Source organism: Tasmannia lanceolata, unplaced genomic scaffold, assembly GCF_043159265.1.
Source record: "Tasmannia lanceolata isolate RefF3 unplaced genomic scaffold, GAP_Taslan_0.1 ptg000007l, whole genome shotgun sequence".
Taxonomy (NCBI): domain Eukaryota; kingdom Viridiplantae; phylum Streptophyta; class Magnoliopsida; order Canellales; family Winteraceae; genus Tasmannia; species Tasmannia lanceolata.
In genome coordinates, this window is record NW_027518684.1 from 26648310 (window position 1) to 26661398 (window position 13089).

The 13089-nt window shown below is 37.1% G+C and overlaps 1 pseudogene; it reads right to left on the reverse strand.

Annotated features, from left to right (window-relative positions):
- Positions 1-229: 229 nt before the first annotated feature.
- On the reverse strand, positions 230-1398 carry LOC143880712 (LOB domain-containing protein 29 pseudogene; annotated as a pseudogene).
- Positions 1399-13089: the final 11691 nt, after the last annotated feature.

The window sequence follows — 13089 nt, forward strand, 5'->3', positions numbered from 1 at the left end:
ATGACTTTTTAATGAAATGCGTTCTTCATATTTCACCAAAGATATTCACCATGTTTAAGATAGTAGTACTTCTCAGAAAAAATTATGGGGAAGCTTATATGAATATCCATGGCCTTGTTTATTTATAGTAGAAGGTGCAAGTCTAGTAGTATTCATGAACACTCCAAAATTGATGAAGCTGTGTACATCGACCTTAACTTCTTCCCTACGCCCTCCACAGAACTATATATCATGAATGGTGAAGATACGCATAGGTTACTGAGCGAAGGTCCTCCATATCTTGAAATTCCCATTTCCTTGAGTTGATATCAAGAGAACCCAATGGGTGAGAAGAATCATCGTCAATCGCGAATGAGTCTTGTTCTTCGTTTGTGTTCGAAAAATTATAATCACCCATAGAATTTGGGCCCATGAGCCCATTCTCGTAGTAGAACATGTTTTCAGAGCTCCCCGAGTGACCCAAAAAGGACGTTTGCGCAATCCTCGGATTCTCAGGACAAAAGAAACCATGTACATCTTGTTGGCAAGGAGGGAATTTTTCATGGAACTTGTCTTCAGTAGAACTTGAACTAGTACAGCTAGTGACAAGATTTTGGGCTGCCTGTTCCTTGAGGGAGACTAGTTGTGCCTGTAGATTGACAACCTACAAGATAAAGCAAAAGAGAATTTGATTTGACTGGTTTAATGATGAACATAAGTATCAAATAGTACTATAAGGGTCTCTTTGAATACCCTCTAAAAATTATTTGCATATGCCCTTATATGCATATAATCTTATTTACATGTAATCCGACTTGCAAATAATGTTTTTAATAGCCATATATCTATCTTCAAAATGTGAGCCCTTAATGTCCCATTTTCAACTAAAAGTAACTTCAAACCTTATATGCAAATAATTGACAAATAATGTTTATAATGATCACATACCTATCTTCAAACTATATAATTATTTGCTTCCAAAGAGCCCTTAATGTCCCATTTGCAACTAAGATGAACTTCAAATAACCTTATATGCAAATAATTGACAACCTAAAATGCAAAGTCATTGGATACCTAAATTTAGAAAGAGAAATTGATATCTTATAATTGAATGATTTTTAGTCTAGATAGGCTTTGAACCTGTTGTTGAAGCGCGAAAATATGAGAGACGCAACCATAGATGGGATCTTGGACCCTCGCCTGAGCTTCATAAGAGATTGTCATCGCGGCTTCTTGACGATCATGCACTGGGAGATGCATTAGGAGCTTAGAGACATTACTCGCTCCGAAGACCTTGTGAATGGCTGCAAAGTGTGTCGCCCCTTGTTCATGGCAGAAGTACGGTGCGAAGATACACCCCTTAATACACTTCCTTCTGAGGAACTTGCAAGCTCCACAGGGAGATCCAATTCCAGCCATCTTTTGCCCTTGGCTTTACTGATTCTGCAGCCTTGTTCAAGCATTATCCCCATGTTTATAAACACCAAGGAGGGAAGGAGGTGGATTACATTAAACGAATTAGTTAATTTCTCTTGGTCTCCTTATTGGCCTACAAATTTCATTATTTTATGTACATAAAACCCTTTTAACCCATCTTAAATTTTATAATGAAATTTAAGATTCCATTCAAACATCCTCAAACGACAGAAGAGCTATCATAAACCACCCCATTTCTCTCTTTCTTTGATCATTAGACTTATATATTTTCCATGTATTTTGGTCCTTCACTATGATAACTTCAAGTACGTACATGGAGAAGGGTGAGTTTATAGCTATAACTAAATGAGGAAAAAGACCCACCAAGTTGAGGAATATTCTGAAAATGAATAAAACAAAAGACAGTGACATTAAAGTTGAACACTTGACTAATGAGAGAGAGCTTTTTTAGTCTACCATTTGTTAGTAGTGTTGCAGAAAACAGCTTGTCGAGCAATAACACATAATTATCATATAATTAATCTCATTTACCATCACTATTTGCATTTAATCAATTTAATTTCTGTTGTCTACAGTTCCCCAACATGTAGACCCTATCTGCGTCGTGACGTGGACCCTATATGTCTACCAATTAATAACCAACCTAGCCACCCAATCCCACATTCGAATTTACTATTAACCAAAGTAACTCTAATGGATTAGAGCTTCAACAAAAAGACCTATGCTATAGCTTAGGGTTGATGACTGAGCTCGCCTAGAGAATTCCATGTGTCGATATATATGTTAAAAAATCGGAAAAATAAATGTCATCTTTTGGTAGGTTATAATTTCTTCAAATGACCTTGAATTCATTTGAGACTTGAACAAAACTCAAATTGGAGAAGAATAGGGTCCTTGGATTTCCTTTATTGGAAAATTGTTCCTACTTATTTTTGTTTCTAACTTGCCAGGTTCTCTTTGACCTTGGAAAATCATACCATGCGAACTGTGAAATGACCAATTACTCCAAAAGCTTAAGCTAATGGACAAGGCGTCATTTAATCTTTAATACTTTAACCCCCCCCTCCCCCCCCCCCTCTCTCTCTCTCTCTCTCTCTCTCTCTCTCCCTCTCATGTGTGGCCCCTCTTTTTAGGGTTGGCCTACACGTGGCCCCTCTTTTGGGTTGGCCATTGCATGTAGATTTTTAATATCAGGAAGGCTTGAACTCAAGACCTTTGCTCTGATACCATGTGAAACAAACAATTACTCCAAAAGCTTAAGTTGTTGGAGAAGGCGCTATTTAATCTTTTATAGTACTTTAACATGAATTTTACTTCCTTTGCAGGCACCTGCATGTGTTAAAATAAAGAAGAACTCATCTTCTTTCTTTTTGAATACCTTTCTAGCAAATGTATAAGACCAAATCCATTCGATTTCTAAAAAGGATTATTTATCCCTAACTTTTCAAGGAATCCTTCATCTGTGACCATTTGTATCTATATACATCAGAAGGATCCTGACTCGTAGATCTCTTGGATCGGGAAATAAGAGGATCAAATTGTTTCACATCCGTAGGGCCATTTAAAACTACCCAATTTCAAATCCTCAAATGATGTTCCAGCAGTGAGTCAAAGATATAATCATTGATTCTTGTCAGAGGCCATAATTACCATGAGCAAACATATTAATAGATGTCTTCATGTTCATTAAGTTTGAAGTACCATTTGTGCAAATAAGAATCCGCTTACATGAATTCTTGATAGAAATTGGATCTATGGGGCAATTATTTAGAAGTACATTTTGTGCAAAAGCCCTAAATTACAACATGAGTAGATAAATAGGAATCCCAATATGTTGAACCACTCATGTTATGATCTTATACATCCTAGGAATCTGTGTTCCGTCATCTAGCTTATGTTCTTCATGTAGCATTCATACTGAATGACAGTAAAATTGTATAAGAAGAAATACAAACAATAAGTTGTACAAGTAGTAAAGAGATCTATTCATTAATAATAAAAACAGAAAATGTGAACAGTGATTGGATTGCTAAATTAGAATTCTAGATCGCAAATAGTGATTCAATAGATTGAATAAGTGCATTATAATCTATCATAATTATTTTGCAGTATCCATAATAATGTCAATCCAACCCATTTCATGACACATTTTTCTTGCTTTTATGCATTTGATCAACGATTCTCTAGGTTTTGTCCATCTGACCTAATTTCCATCCGCTTGGCCAATTGTTCTTCTTTATTTTGGCTCTCTAATTCCAGATATTGTCATCATATTGCAATGGAGACATTGGGGATAGTAGCAGGCCTTTTCTATCTTAGTGCCCGCCCAATCCAATGTTTATACAGAGAACAGTGTATGGGCAATATTGAAAATGTACTTTCTAGCTCTAGCTTTTCGATGATAATTTGTACACGACATTGGAGAAACCTCTCTTTCAATTGTTAATTGATAAAGAAAAGGTTCCATCAGATATAGTGAATTGATCTCTCTAATTCCCATTAAAAAGAATTAATTTTTTTTTCTGAGATACTTACTCGTTATTAGGATAGGTGGAGATACAAAGCTTTGACCAATTGAGGCACGGGCCCAATTATTTTCTACTTACATAACTTTAAATTATTCATTAGATTTACTAATGCTTTTTAAGAAATTGACAAATTATTCATGAAATTTGCACTTGGTACAAAAAAAGTGCATGTAATTCAGAGAATTTGGATATAATCATGTGATTAGAATATTTTGGAATTATTTTGGAATTTTTATGAGTGGGAGGCTTAAAAATTCATGATTTTTTTCAAGAGCTTTCAAATTTCTTGGAGAATTTTGTAACTATGGGTATGCTTAAAGCATAGGTTAGTGAGTGTTCTTGCCTAGTGAGTGTTCTTGCCGACATGTCGAGACGTAGTAACAGGTTCATGCATGGAATCCACTTCCCTGGCAGCCATTATCTCACCTTCACAAGGGTTTAATCCATGTTTACTTTGTTGGCCACTTAAGCATGAGAGACTGAGTGATCTTGGAGACAAGAAGGCAAGTTATTCAATGAGATTATTAAAATAATCTCCTACACAATAATGTGGAGGTTCAACTAATCTATAAGAGCACCCTCTAAATGCTTATAAATTATATTAAATTGATCTATATTAATATAATGTATATTGCTTAAAATATTAACATTCCATAGTCTTCTCTTCATTTTTTTTTAGGGTTTCAAATTACTTGTATATCATCCTCTCTCTCTCTCTCTCTCTCTCTCTCTCTCTCTCTCTCTCTCTCTCTCTCTAGGTTTCAGTGGACCCATAGTCCGATGGTACCAAAGGGTCTGAACATTAACGGACATTACTTCGCATAACATCAAGATTTGAAATTGTTCATTGGATCCAATTATAAGGTCTGAATTTATTTCAGATTGTGACCTAGCTGTAACCATAAAATCCGATGGAGCGTCCTATATCCAAATGTAGGCGGGCGTCAATGTATAAAAATATCCTTCATAATTTCGTTTATTTATGTTCATTTATGTCTATTCACAAGGGGTATTTTCGTAACATTCAAAAACGTACTCAACAACAATCAACCTTTTATTTTTGATAAGTGTGATTCTAAGGTTTTGGACCATTGGATACCTAATCTAGATCCATTTACGTAATCTGGCCCGTGCATTTTTATCTATTTTTGTAGCATATCATTTCACTAAGATTGTGAAATAATCAATTTCTCCAAAAACTTAAGCTATTGGAGATGGTGTATACGGCCCCTCTTTTGGGTTGGCTGTTACATGTGGATTTTTAATATCAAGAAGTTTTGAACTCAGGACCTTTGATCCAATGCCATGTGAGACTTTCAATTACTGCAAAAGTTTAAGCTATTGGAGATGGCCATTTAATCTTTTATACTTTAACAAAAAATTAATCCATGTCGAACGAAATAAGTATACTTTTTATATATTTTTCTTGGCACTAGCATGATTTGAAAGAAAGCTTTCAAACCATATAGGCTTATTTTGCTTCTAAATTAGGTCGAACAATTCAATTTGATTTCTTCAAGGCTTCTGTTTTTCTGCCTTTTTTATGGGCAAAAAAAGTGGATGGGACACACAGAGTGCAAGTCTATTCCCTTTTAAGAAATCTAATTTTTTTTGCCACCTTTAGTCACTTATTTATAGAAACTAGGGTTGCAACCTGGGTCGGGCTCAACCCGAACCCGACGGGTATTTTGGCTCGTGTTGGGTTTGGCATTTCCTCAAGTTGAGTTGGGTTAGGGTTGGAAAAGCCAACCTGGTTTAATTTTGGGTCGGGTTAGGGTTGAGGCCTTGGCAACCCGAACCTGACTCCATCTTCTAATTTTATCGTTATTTTCTTAGGGTTATGTTTTTCTTATTGTATATTCCTATTTGGCACTAGGTGAACCCGACTCAACCCTACCCGATTTGGAAAAAAACAGGTTAGATGGGTTGGGTTAGGGTTGACCATCCTTTACCCGTCCCTCGGGTTTGATTGGTTTAGGGTTTAGGGAATGCTATCTCAGGTAGGCCGGGCTAGTGATGGCCTAAAACTGATCCAATCCAACCCGAGTAGCACCCTTAGTAGAAATATCTTGTGCTTGTTTCGCCTCCTCCAGCAAAAAAGGAAATGAGATGTGTTGACAATTGAAAATGCGATATGGAAAATCGATCTAGTGGGCTCCACCATGGATGGACCCGCATGTGAGCGACTGAGATCGCTCCAATTGAGCCAGTTTCCATGGTGGGCCCATCAGATGGATGGTTGAGATCTAAGATCTAAGAGTACAAATTCATGTTAAGGTGCACTTGAGGTGCACCGGATCCCTAAACTACAATCATGTAAAGAGCTGACTCGATGCTTTCATTATCTCCCAAACCCCTCAAAAAGATAGAAAAAAGTGAGTAAAAGCAGAAGGAACAAAAACAAAAGCAAAAGTCCCACGCCGTCTTGCTCCCTCGGGATTGCTGTGGACGTGCCCAATGGGGAAGCACGCCCTCGGCCGAACCAAAAACCGAAAGCCAAACAAAAGTAAAGAAAAAGAGTAGGGCCCACATTCTGTAGTCCACGTAAGCAACATTGGTGGGCCAGGTCTAACCCCAAGAAAACGATGAAATAAGGGTCCAAAGCATTTGAAAACATGGACTTTCTTATGTGGCCCTATTTGGTTCACATGAGTGGTAGAATGAAGGTTTCTTACCATATTGGCAATGGGAGTTTTCCCCACATATTGCTTGAAGTCCTGAAAAGGGTCAAATTTGGCTAGATTAGAAGAACTAGACAAGGATTTTAAGGAGATGTTGACATATGGCCCCATGTGAGCTGTTGAACCGATAAAAGTTCACAGAGGGGGCCACTACACGTGTGTGGGTGATTGAAAACTTCATGGGTGTCTTGTTTTATTTGTTTGAGACTAATCAAATGTGAAATTCCATTGTTTAAGTGTCAATATTCTCTTCTGAGAGAAGAAATGAAAGATTATAGTACATTGCCTTGGTGTGACTGGGACATCTCTTAGTTTTGTTCACATGAGGATGGTAGAATGAAGGTTTCTTACCATCTTGGCAATGGGAGTTTTCCCCACATAGAAATCACTTGTGTCTTCGCGCTTAAGTCATGAAAAGGGTCAAATTTGGCTAGATTAGAAGAACTAGACAAGGATTTTAAGGAGATGTTGACATGTGGTCCCATGTGAGCCGTTGAACTGATACAAAGTTCACAGAGGGGGCCGTTGCACGTGTGTGGATGATTGAAAACTTCATGGGTTTTTTTTTTTTTCTTTGTTTTAGAGACTAATCAAATGTTAAATTCCATTTTTTAAATGTCAATTCTCTTCTAAGGGAAGCAATGAAAGAATATAGTACATTGCCTTGGTGTGACATCTCTCTTAGTTTGGTTTTTAGCTAATTATATAAGAAATGGGCTCCTTACTTGAATTGGATTCTTATACATCAAATGCAAGAAGAAATGGAGAGATAGAGACTTAAGAACCCTTGTTTAGGGTGTTTAAATCCTTGCCTGGCCTATGTAGATCTAGAAGTTTTTTTGGTCAAAGATGTGTTCAATACATCTTTGCAATGGATTGTAAAATGCGTCATTTTGTCCGAGGGTCCGCGGACATAACCCGATCGCTTCGCTTTCAAGCCTAAGCACCTAAGCATCGATATTTTGTGTTTCCATTTTTAAATTGTAACATAGTTTGATCAGGAGGCAGATTTTTTTTTGGAGTTTGATGTAGATAATCTACTATTAAGAAGCCATTTAAGGACAATAAGAGGTATGATAGAGATGCTGTTTTGTTCTTCAAGAAGAAAAACCTTCTTCTTCAATGGGGTCCTGCAGAAAAAAAGGTCCCCATTAAAGCTAAGGAATCCCATCGCATATGGAAACAAACTTGGAGAAGCAATGACAAGATTTAACTTCACGCTTGTTTGATTCAAATCAATTGGGCCCATAATCATCCTTTGCTCCCTTTCGGCCGATGTGATTTGGAGCTACCGCGGCTTGGGGGTGCACTTGCATCAAAGTTTGACCAAGAGTATCATCAATAGTGTATAACCTGTGTGGTTAGTAACTAAACTAAGTTTAGAGAGCAACACCCACTTGAAATTTTATAAGATAAACCATGAAATGTGGACACTTAACAAGATGATTCAAAAGAATTCACCTTGTGGGCTCCCAATTTTCCTTCAAGTCTTAGATTTTTTAATCAGTTCTTCATGGTTTTATCATATCTTTGCTAAAATAAACCAAGTGAATTTCCAATAAGTCATTTTAAAAAAAGCCATCAATGTTCTTTGTCCTCGATTAGTTACGGTGAACAGCTGTGGACTACATGTTGCTGTCTAAAGAATTCGATCAGAGTCTTCGTTGCATAACAACAATGATAATGTGATCTCAGAAAACCCAATGACATTAGAGCAGGGATTTATCTTTGTTCTCTATCTTCATTAGCTGTGGGTTTCTAGTTTAGTTTCCCAAATTTCAGCTGCTTCATTTGACTAAGCTTTCCTATAGCATGACCATCAAATGTCGATCTTAGCAAGATGATTATAAAAAATTCACTTAAGCTCCATTTTTTTGGACCTAAAATAGGCGTAAAACAAAATTTACACCGACATGTAAAAATGGGTGTAAATTTTGTTATGGGTGTAAATTTTGTTTTACACCTATTTTTTTTTATTGGATTTGTTTTACACCTATTTTACATCGAAAGAAACAAAGCCTTAACAAAACCCAATTTTCAGTCAAACTAATGATCCTTAATACGATGTTTGCAGGTTCAACTGGGTTTGTGAAACAACCAATTGCTCCAAAAGCTTAAGTTGTTGGAGAAGGCATTATTTAATCTTTTATATTCTAAAACCCCCCTCACGGGTGGCCTCTCTTTTAGGGTTGGACTACAACTGGCACATGTGGTCCCCTCTTTTGGGTTGGCCATTACATGTGGATTTTTAATATCAAGGAGGTTTGAACTTAGGACCTTTGCTCTATACCATGTGAAACAACCGATTACTCCAAAAGCTTAAGCCGTTGGAGATGGTGTTATTCAATCTTTTATACTTTCAAAGGGTCTCTGATGAAATAAACAATAATGTATTGTTAGTAAGCTGGAGAAGGCATTATTCAATCTTTTATACTTTCACAGGGTCTCTGATGAAATAAACAATAATGTATTGTTACTAAGCCGATGAAAGGATTGGGTGTCATTGACAAAATGACTTGAAACAGAGACTGATTTTTTCAACAATGCCCATTGTGAAACTACCAATTTACTCCAAAAGCTTAAGCTATTGGAGAAGGCAATATTTAATCTTTTATACTTTAACACTCCCCCTCACGTGTGGCCCCTCTTTCTAGGGTTGGCTTACACGTGGCACATATGTGGCCCCTCTTTTTTAACCCAGGCATTTGCTCTGATACCATGTGAAACTAACCAACTTCTCCAATAGCTTAAGCTGAGAAAGGCGTTATTTATCTTTTATACTTCAACAATCCACATGCAATGGCCAAACCCAAAAAAAGAGGGGCCACATGTATGCCACGTGTAAGCCAACCCTAGAAAAAGGGACCACACGTGAGGGGAAGTGTTAAAGTATAAAAGATTAAATATTGCCTTCTCCAATAGCTTAAGCTTTTGGAGTAAATTGGTAGTTTCACATGGTATCAAAGCCAAAGGTTTCGAGTTCAAACCTCCTGGATAGCAAAAATCCACATGCGATGGTCAGCCCAAAGTGGGACCACATGTGCCACGTGTTTGCCAAGTGGGCTACATGTGCAGGGGAGTGTTAAAGAATAAAAGATAAATAACGCCTTTCTCCAATAGCTTAAGCTATATATTGGAGAAGTTGGTTAGTTAACACCCATGTGATTAACTTGGGCTAAATGGAATTGCTTAAGGTGTAACCATTTATCTACACTCCATCTTAATTAGGCTTAGATTTCTTCTTTGATTTCCCAAAATTCAGCTGCTTCACTTGAATAACTTTGTTTATAATGTGTCCACCTATTCCAGTTTAGAGTCATGTTCTAAATTATTATTTTTTTCAATTAGGCTTTTTTTATTGTCACATCCTTTGCTATTTTGACATGTATGATCACCACTGTCCTGGGCTAAAACTTGACTCGTATTGCTATTTTGACATGTATGATCACCACTGTGGCCAAAACTTGACTCGTATTATCACCACTCTCCTGGGCCAAAACTTGACTCTCTCTCTCTCTCTCTCTCTCTCTCTCTCTCTCTCTCTCTCATGTTGATCTTGTGGTTGCTTGTGTCATATAGGGGTTCTTATATAATGATCCAAACCGTTTATCTGTTAAGCCTTTCTATTAGATGGGCCTTGCATCAAAATCCACTCCCATGGGATTAATCTAACCGTTCTCATTAATTGTACACTTAACAACCACAGATTGAAAGGTTAGAATTATCCAAGGGGAGTAAATTTTGATCCAAGGCCCATCAAATAGAAAGGCCTAACAGATAAATGGTTTGGATCATTGACCAAATAGGTGTTAGCTATATTACTCATATCTTTATTTGGAAACTACTCATGCCGCACTATGATGAACGGATGGTGATGCTATGCGATCCGCGCGATCCGACCGTTGAAGATGCTCATGATGAGTATTGTTTGTTGATTACACCGAAAATGTAATAGAAAAGAAATAATAAATGCATACCAGTAACGTGTATATATCCAATGGAGACGCCCTTTTGTTTAGCATTCTTCTATTTATAAACTTGAATTATGTCTAGTTCTCCCTATGTACCACCTCTCTTCACATTAGTGGACCTTAATTAGGCAACCTTAATTGCCTTAAACACAAATTCCTTAATTGGCTAAGATATCAATATGAAAACATTGCTAACATTCTCCCACTTGTACTTGCACATTATTGTATGAGAGCAAAAAAATCAAGATAAATGATAAGATGGCTAACCATTCATGTTAGATGGTGTAAATTGATCTGGTCAGAATGAAAATGAGAAACTATACACAATTCTCCACAAGTCAGAGGATCAGAATTGTCCCAAGCAGGAGAACTTTGGTCTATGGCCTGTTAATAAAAGTACCCAAGAAATGAAATTTGGAAATCAAAAGTGGTACGCCCCACTTGCTTAGAGAAATATGCATAGAGTAGAGACACTATAATTTCTCTAAATTCAACCGCAAAAATATTGGAAATATTTTTTTAGACTAGCATCATTTTTGTTAAGAAAAATAACCATTTGAGACATGGGCTCACTGTAGATGCCTCATTTTGTCTCACCATAGCTAGCAATAATCCGTTGCAATTGGCTCTGGTGGTGAACGTTGCGGGCTTGTGCCGGTGAATATATAATTTTTGTAGTTCTCAAACCACGGGCATGTAGGAAAGAATTACAAAAGCAACAACAAACCTGAAAAGAACCAAATGTTACTACATCGTAAATCTCTAATCTCCCAAAATAGGATCGAACTCGAAGGACAGGAACCGACAAGATGAGATGCAAGAAACACACAAGATTTGAGTGGTTAATTCGACAGTGTACCTACCTCGAGTATCATTTCGATAAGGGTTACATATGCTCCTTTGTACCTTTTCCTTTAGCCAAAAAAATTCCTCAAAACTCACTCCACGAACCCTAATATAACGAATTAAAGAAATACATGTAGACTGAAAATTAAATTTTCCTTCTAGGGAGCATGTGTCATGCACATTAGTCTACCAGGCGATGAATCAATACCAGAATATAAGACATGCACAAAAAAAATCATCTCACAGTGTGTTAAGGCCTTAAGGGTAGAAAAGCAAAGTATCTGGAGCCTATTAATTAATTTATTGTTTCACTAGTTTTTAAGTATTTCCTGTCGGGTAGAGACTCGTGTCTTGACGAGTTGATATTGTTTCTAAGAAGATAATTTTTAGGATTCAAGAACCCTAAGCAAGGTTGTCTAGTTAACAAAAAAAGGGGTTTTTGCAAATCGAGTATCTCTTATGCGGAAAACATGCAGCAGACGTTTCTAAGTTTTGAACTGAAAAAAATGTCCTTTCTTCCCAAATCGTAAAAACCCTATTCTGTTTCCCTATTTCACACACCATAGGATGATCCAAACCGTCCATTTGATGAACCACAACATAAATAGGATGTGTCCAAAAAATTATTTCCATAGGATGATCCTGGCCCTCTAATCTATAGAGGTTTCCATAACATGCAGTTTCTCTATAGATCAGAAGGCTAGGATCATCTCTATGGAAATGATTTTGGGGCACAACCCATTTACATTGCGGCACATCAAATGAATGGTTTGGATCATCCTATGGCCCTCACTAGGTTGTGCCCCAAAAATCATTTCCATAGGATGATCCTAGCCTTCCGATCTATAGAGGAACGCCTTCCGATCTATAGAGGAACTGCATGTTATGGAAATCTATATAGATTAGAGGGATAGGATCATCTTATGCAAGTGATTTTTGGGGCGCAACCTATTTACATTGTAGGCCATCAAATGTATGGTTTGGATCATTTTATGGTGTGTTGTATAGTATTTTTTTTTAAATATTGAACTCTCCAAGCTTACAAAATATAAAAACTTTAAGGGGCTGTTTGGATAGGCGGATTTTAGAATCCTGGATTTCTTCAAAATTGTAGCTAAGAAACAAGAGAAGAGACAGACCAGTTGTCGTTTTTGACTTCTCGCCCTTCTTCCCGTCAGCAAGAGAATAGCAGATCCTCCCATATTTCCAGGTTTTAGAAATCTTAGGATGCAGGAGAGGTTTTTAAAACCCGAATTTCTCGCTTAAAATCCAAGAAACGTTGTCAGGACAGCATACAACAGCTTGATCATGAACCCTCTTTTACATTGTTTTCAAACTAAAAACCTAGATTCTAAAATCCATGTATCCAAACGGCCCCTAAATACGCGGATTTTTCTTAGATTTCTTCAAAATTGTAGCAAAGAGACAAGAGAAGAAGCAAATCAGCCGTCGTTTTTTATTCGTTTTTTACTTCTCGCCCTTCTTTCCATCAGCAAGAGAGTGGCAGATCCTCCCATATTTTCAAGTTTTAGAAATCTCAGGATGCGGGAGAGATTTTTAAAACCTGAATTTCTCACTTAAAATCCAAGAAACGTTGTCAGGACAACACATCTCGTTTTGTCATTGACTAACTGATACTTGTTGCCA